This window comes from Manis pentadactyla, chromosome 3 (assembly GCF_030020395.1).
Source record: "Manis pentadactyla isolate mManPen7 chromosome 3, mManPen7.hap1, whole genome shotgun sequence".
NCBI classification, from domain to species: domain Eukaryota; kingdom Metazoa; phylum Chordata; class Mammalia; order Pholidota; family Manidae; genus Manis; species Manis pentadactyla.
The window spans coordinates 114377381-114384266 of NC_080021.1; positions in this window are offsets into that span (position 1 = coordinate 114377381).

Sequence of the window (6886 nt, forward strand, 5' to 3'; positions counted from 1 at the left end):
CCCACCCATACGCCAATGCAGTCACTGTCCATCAGTGTAGGAAGATGCAACAGATTCACTGTTTGCCTTCTCTGTGCTACACTGTTTTCCCCATGATCCCCCACACCATGTGTACTAAACATAATACCCCTCAATCCCCTTCTCCCTCCATCCCCACCTGCCCTCTCACACTCCTCCACTTTGGTAACCACTATTCCCTGCTTGGAGTCTCTGAGTCTGCTGCTATTTTGTTCCTTCAGTTTTGCTTCGTTGTTATACTCCACAAATGAGGGAAATCATTTGGTACTTGTCTTTCTCCACCTAGCTTCTTTCACTGAGCATAATTCCCTCTAGCTCTATCCATGTTGTTGCAGATGGTTGGATTTGTCTTCTTATGGCTGAATAGTATTCCATTGTGTATATGTACAACATCTTCTTTATTCATCTACTGATGGACACTTAGGTTGCTTCCATATCTTTGCTATTGTAAAAAGTGCTGCAATAAACACAGGATGCATATGTCTTTTTGAATCTGAGAAGTTGTATTCTCTGGGTAAATTCCAAGGAGTGGGATTCCCAGGTCAAATGGTATTTCTACTTTTAGTTTTTTGAGGAACCTCCATATTGCTTTCCACAATGGTTGAACTAGCTTACATTCCCACCAGCAGTGTAGGAGGGTTCCCCTTTCTCCACATCCTCGCCAGCATTTGCTGTTCTTAGTCTTTTTGATACTGGCCATCCTTACTGCTGTAGGTGATATGTCATTGTAGTTTTAATTTGCTTTTCCCTGATGACTAGTGATGTGGAGCATCTTTGCATGTGTCTGTTGGTCATCTGAATTTCTTCTTTGGAGAACTGTCTCTTCATATCCTCTCCCCATTTGTTAATTGGGTTATTTGCTTTTTGGGTGTTGAGGTATGTAAGTTCTTTATATATATTTGGATGTTAACCCCTCTTTGGATATGTCATTTACAAATATATTCTCCCATACTGTAGGATGCCTTTTTGTTCCGTTGATGGTGTCTTTTGCCTTACAGAAACTTTTTAGTTTGATGTAGTCCCATGAGTTGATTTTTGCTTTTGTTTCCATTGCTTGAGGAGATGCGTTTGAAGAAGTTGCCATGCTTATATTCAGGAGATGTTTGCCTATGTTGTCTTCTAAGAGTTTTATGGTTTCATGACTTACATTCAGTTCTTTGATCCATTTCAAGTTTACTTTTGTATATGGGGTTAAACAATAATCCAGTTTCATTCTCTTGCATGTAGCTGACCAGTTTTGCCAACAACACCAGCCGTTGAAGAGGCTGTCATTTCCCCATTGTATGTCCATGGCTCCTTTATGATATATTAATTGACCACATATGGTTGGGTTTGTGTCAGGGCTCTCTAGTCTGTTCCATTGGTGTATGGGTCTGTTCTTATGCCAGTACCAAATTGTCTTGATTACTGTGGCTTTGTAATAGTGCTTGAAGTTGGGGAGCATAATCCCCCCCAGCTTTATTCTTCTTTCTGAGGATTGCTTTGGCTATTTGGGGTCTTTTGTGATTCCATATGAATTTTAGAATGATTTTCTCTAGTTTGTTGAAGAATGCTGTTGGTATTTTGATAGGAATTGCATTGAATCTGTAGATTGCTTTAGGCAGGATGGCCATTTTGACAATAGTAATTCTTCCTATCCATGAACACGGGATGTGTTTCCATTTACTGGTTATCTTCTTTAATTTCTCTCATGAGTGTCTTGTAGTTTTCAGAGTACAGGTCTTTCACTTCCTTGGTTAGGTTTATTCCTAAGTATTTTATTCTTTTTGATGTAACTGTGAATGGAATTGTTTTTCTGATTTCTCTTTCTGCTAGTTCATTGTTAGCATATAGGACTGTCACAGATTTCTGCATATTAATTTTGTATGCTGCAACTTTGCTGAATTCAGATATTAGACCTAGTAGTTTTGGAGTGGATTCTTTAGGGTTTTTTATGTACAATATCATGTCATCTGCAAACAGGGACAGTTTGACATCATCCTTGCCAATCTGGATTGCCTTTTATTTCTTTGTGTTGTCTGATTGCTATGGCTAGGACCTCCAGTACTATGTTGAATAGAAGTGGGGAGAGTGGGCATCCTTGTCTTGTTCCCAATCTTAAAGGAAAAGCTTTCAGCTTCTCACTGTTAAGTATAATGTTGGCTGTGGGTTTGCCATATATGGCCTTTATTATGTTGAGGCACTTGCCCTCTGTTTTGTTGAGACCCATTTTGTTGAGAGCTTTTATCATGAATGGATGTTGAATTTTGTCAAATGCTTTTTCAGCATCTATGGAGATGATCATGTGGTTTTTGTCCTTTTTGTTGATGTGGTAGATGATGTTGATGGATTTTCAAATGTTGTACCATCCTTGCATCCCTGGAATAAATCCTACTTGGTCATAATGGATGATCTTTTTTATGTATTTTTGAATTTGGTTTGGTAATATTTTGTAGAGTATTTTTGCATGTATGTTCATCAGGGATATTGGTCTGTAATTTTCTTTTTTTGTGGTGTCTTTGCCTGGTTTTGGTATTAGAGTGATGCTGGCCTCATAGAATGAGTTTGGAAGTATTCCCTCTTCTTCTACTCTTTGGAAAACTTTAAGGAGGATGGATATTAGGTCTTCACTAAATGTTTGATAACATTCAGTGGTGAAGCCATCTGGTCCAGGGGTTTTGTTCTTTGGTAGGTTTTTGATTACCAGTTCAATTTCATTGCTGGTAATTGGTGTGTTCAGATTTTCTGTTTCTTTCTGGGTCAGCCTTGGAAGGTTGTGTTTTTCTAGAAAGTTGTCCATTTCTTCTAGGTTATCCTGCTTGTTAGCATATAATTTTTCATAGTATTCTCTAATAATTCTTTGTATTTCTGTGGTGTCTGTCCGTAGTGATTTTTCCTTTCTCATTTCTGATTCTGTTTATGTGTGAAGACTCTCTTTTTTTCTTGATAAGTCTGGCCAGGGGTTTATCTATTTTGTTTATTTTCTCCAAAAACCAGCTTTTGCTTTCATTGATTCTATTGTTTTATTTTTCTTGGTTTTATTTATTTCTGCTCTAATCTTTATGATGTCCCTCCTTCTACTGACTTTGGGCCTCATTTGTTCTTGTTTTTCTAGTTTCCTTAGTTGTGAGTTTAGACTGCTTATATGGGATTGTTCTTCTTTCCTGAGGTAGGCCTGTATTAAAATATACTTTCCTCTCAGCAAGGCCTTTGCTGCATCCCACAGATTTTGCCAAGTTGAATTATTGCTTGATCTGTTTTGATTTGGTCATTGATCCACTGGTTATTTAGGAGCATGTTATGAAGCCTCCTTGTGTTTGTGGGATTTTTCATTTTCTTTGCGTAATTTATTTCTAGTTTCATACCTTTGTGGTCTGAGAAACTAGTTGGTTCAATTTCAATCTTTTTTAATATATCAAGGCTCTTTTTGTGGCCTAGTGTATTATCTATTCTTGAAAATGTTCCATGTGCACTTTAGAAGAATGTGTATTCTGCTACTTTTGGGTGTAGATGTCTGTAGATGTCTGTTAGGTCCATCTGTTCTAATGTGTTGTTCAATGCCTTTGTGTCCTTACTTAGTTTCTGTCTGGTTGATCTGTCCTTCAGAGTGAGTGGAGTGTTGAAGTCTCCTTGAATGAATGCATTGCATTCTATTTCCCCTTTTATTTCTGTTAGTATTTGTTTCACATATGTAGGTGCTCCTGTGTTGGGCGCCTAGATATTTATAATGGTTATATCTTCTTGTTGGATTGACCCCTTTATCATTATGTAATGTCCTTGTCTGTCTCTTGTGACTTTCTTTGTTTTGAAGTTGATTTTGTCTGATACTAGTACTGCAACTCCTGCTTTTTTCTCCCTATTAGTTGCATGAAATATATTTTTCCATCCCTTCACTTTTTAGTCTGTGTATGTCTTTGGGTTTAAAGTGAGTCTCTTGTAGGCAGCATATAGATGGGTCTTGTTTTTTTATCCATTCAGTGACTCTACGTCTTTTGATTGGTGCAGTCAGTCCATTTACATTTAGGGTGATTATCAGTAGGCATGTACTTATTGCAATTGCAGGCAGGCTTTAGATTTGTGGTTACCAAAGGTTTAAGGTTAACTCCCTTACTATCTAAGAGTCTAAATTAACTCACTTAATATGCTATTACAAACACAATCTATAGGTTCTTTTTTTCTCCTCCTTTTTCTTCGTCCTCCATTCTTTATATATTAGATATCATATTCTGTACTATTTGTCTATCCCTTGATTGACTTTTGGGATAGTTTATTTAATTTTGCATTTGCTTAGTATTAACTGTTCTACTTTCTTTACTGTGGTTTTATTACCGCTGGTGACAGCTCTTAAACCTTAGGAACACTTCCATCTATAGCAGTCCCTCCAAAATACACTGTAGAGATGGTTTGTGACAGGTAAATTCTCTCAACTTTTGCTTATCTGGAAATTGTTTAATCCCTCCTTCAAATTTAAATGATAATCTTGCCAGATTAAGTAATCTTGGTTCCAGGCCCTTCTGCTTCATTGCATTAAATACATCCTGCCACTCCCTTCTGGCCTGTAAGGTTTCTGCTGAAAAGTCTGATGATAGCCTGATGGGCTTTCCTTTGTATGTGATCTTATTTCTCTCTCTGGCTGCTTTTAGTAGTCTGTCCTTATCCTTGATCTTTGCCATTTTGCTTACTATACGTCTTGATGTTGTCTTCCTTGGGTCCCTTGTGTTGGGAAATCTGTGGATCTCCATGGCCTGAGAGACTCCATGGCATCTCCTTCCCCATATTGGGGAAGTTTTCAGCAGTTATCTCATCAAATACACTTTCTATCCTCTTTTATCTCTCTTCTTCTTCTGGTACCCCTATAATATAAATATTGTTCCATTTGGATTGGTCACACAGTTCTCTCAATATTCTTTCATTCTTAGAGATCCCTTTTTCTCTCCATGATTCAGCTCCTTTATTCCTCTTTAGTTTCTGTTACTTTTATCGTCTCCTCCACTGTATCTAATCTGCTGTTAATATCCTCCATTGTGCTCTTCAACAATTGGATCTCCAACCAGATTTCAATCCTGAGTTCTGAAGTATTTTTCTGTACCTCCATGAGCATCTTAAGGATCTTCATTTTGAAATCTCTTTCAGGAAGATTCACGAGTTTGATGTCTATTAAATTTTTCTCAGGAGTTGTATTCATAATTTTACTTTTAACCAGGTTCCTTTGGCATTTCATATTTGTATATGGCACCCTCCCATGCCCAGGCACTCTACTCTCTGGAGCTGCTCAGCTCCTGAAGCAATGTCGGGGGTAGCAGGGAGTGGTATTGGTTCCAGCGGGGGAGGAAAGAGTTGTTTCCTGCTTCCTGGCCACTCTGCCTGTCTCCACTGCCTGAACCAGTGGGCTGAGCACACAGGTATAAGCCTCTATGCTTTGTGTTTGTAGTTGCTGTAGACAGGCTTCCCTGTGGCTGGCCTAATGCCAGGGTAGGGTTTGCCAGTTTGCAATACAGGTGGGGCTGGCTGGGAGAAACGTGAGGTGGGTTGCATATCATGGACAGGGTCCTTGGAGCTGTGTAGCACCTGAAGATCCTGAAAGCTCCCAATCTGCTGGGCAGAGTGCTCCTGGACAATTTTGTCTACCTGTATTTTCTCCTGAGTAGTAAGCTCTGTGCAATCCTTGCCACTTTAGCAGGCCTCTTGCTGTTAGGAAGTTTCTCAGAGTGGCCACCTTTCTTTTGTCCCAGAGCAGCTGGATATGGATCCCTGCTTTCCACAAGTAGCTGGAATCTCAGTCTCTCCAAGAATTCTGTCTTAGCTTTCCAACCCCCCAATCACAAGAGTATCATGCAAGCACCATGATATGTAGGTTTATGCTCCCAGTGTAGATCTCTGGAGTTAGGTATTCAGCATTCCCAGGCCTCCATTCCCTTCCTGCTCCGTTTCTCTTCCTCCCCCCGGTGAGCTGGTGGGGGAAGGGCTTGGTCCCACCAGGACACAGCTTTGGTACGATACCCTGTTCTGTGTGGTTTATTCTTTTCTCCAGGTGTATGCAATTTGGCACAGTCCTTCTTCCTGTTGCTATTAATTATATTAATTATATTTTATATAATTAGTTGTATTAATTATATTTTCGTATTATATGCGGTTTTAGGTGGAAGCCTCTGTCTCACCTCTCACACTGCCATCTTTAATCTCTATAGCTGATTTTTTAAATAGAGGCTGACATTCTTTTACTTACATTTACATACGAAGACGTTTATTTACATTATGTGTCATCTTACTGTGTGCTATTTGTTCCACCTTTCCTATGATTCTTTTTGTCTCTGTTGCCTTTTATTTGGATTATTTTTCTAACTCTTTTATCTGTTGCTGTTTGTAAGTCATGTACTCTGATACGATTCTTGTTTTTCAAGAAAATAACATGCATAACTAACTTATCAAGGCCTCAAGTCAATCAACAGCTTTACCCGATCTCCTTGGTATTTCCCTCCTCTCTATTGGAATTGTATTCCCCTCTGGAATAATGTGCTCTTATGGTCATGCATTTAATTTCTTTTTTATAACTCCTGAAAACATTAGTATTGCTGTTTTACACTGTCATCATTTTATATTGTTTATATCCATCCATCCTGTAGCTCTGGACTGGAAGAGGTTCCCAGCTCTGGGCAAGTTCACTCTGGATTCAGTAAGACCAAAATATGACAACCAAACATTTGTGGGGGAGGGATAAAAGGGCTTATACCACGCCTTATTCTCATGGTGGCAAATCAAGCACTAGAATCACATCTGCATCCGGAAAGTCTGCAATTCCCCCTCAGTCTGTCTCCACAAGATGCGGATGGGGGAAGAGCACTGGGCAGAGCTCTTTATATAGCATCAGAGATAATTATGGGTCATTGCC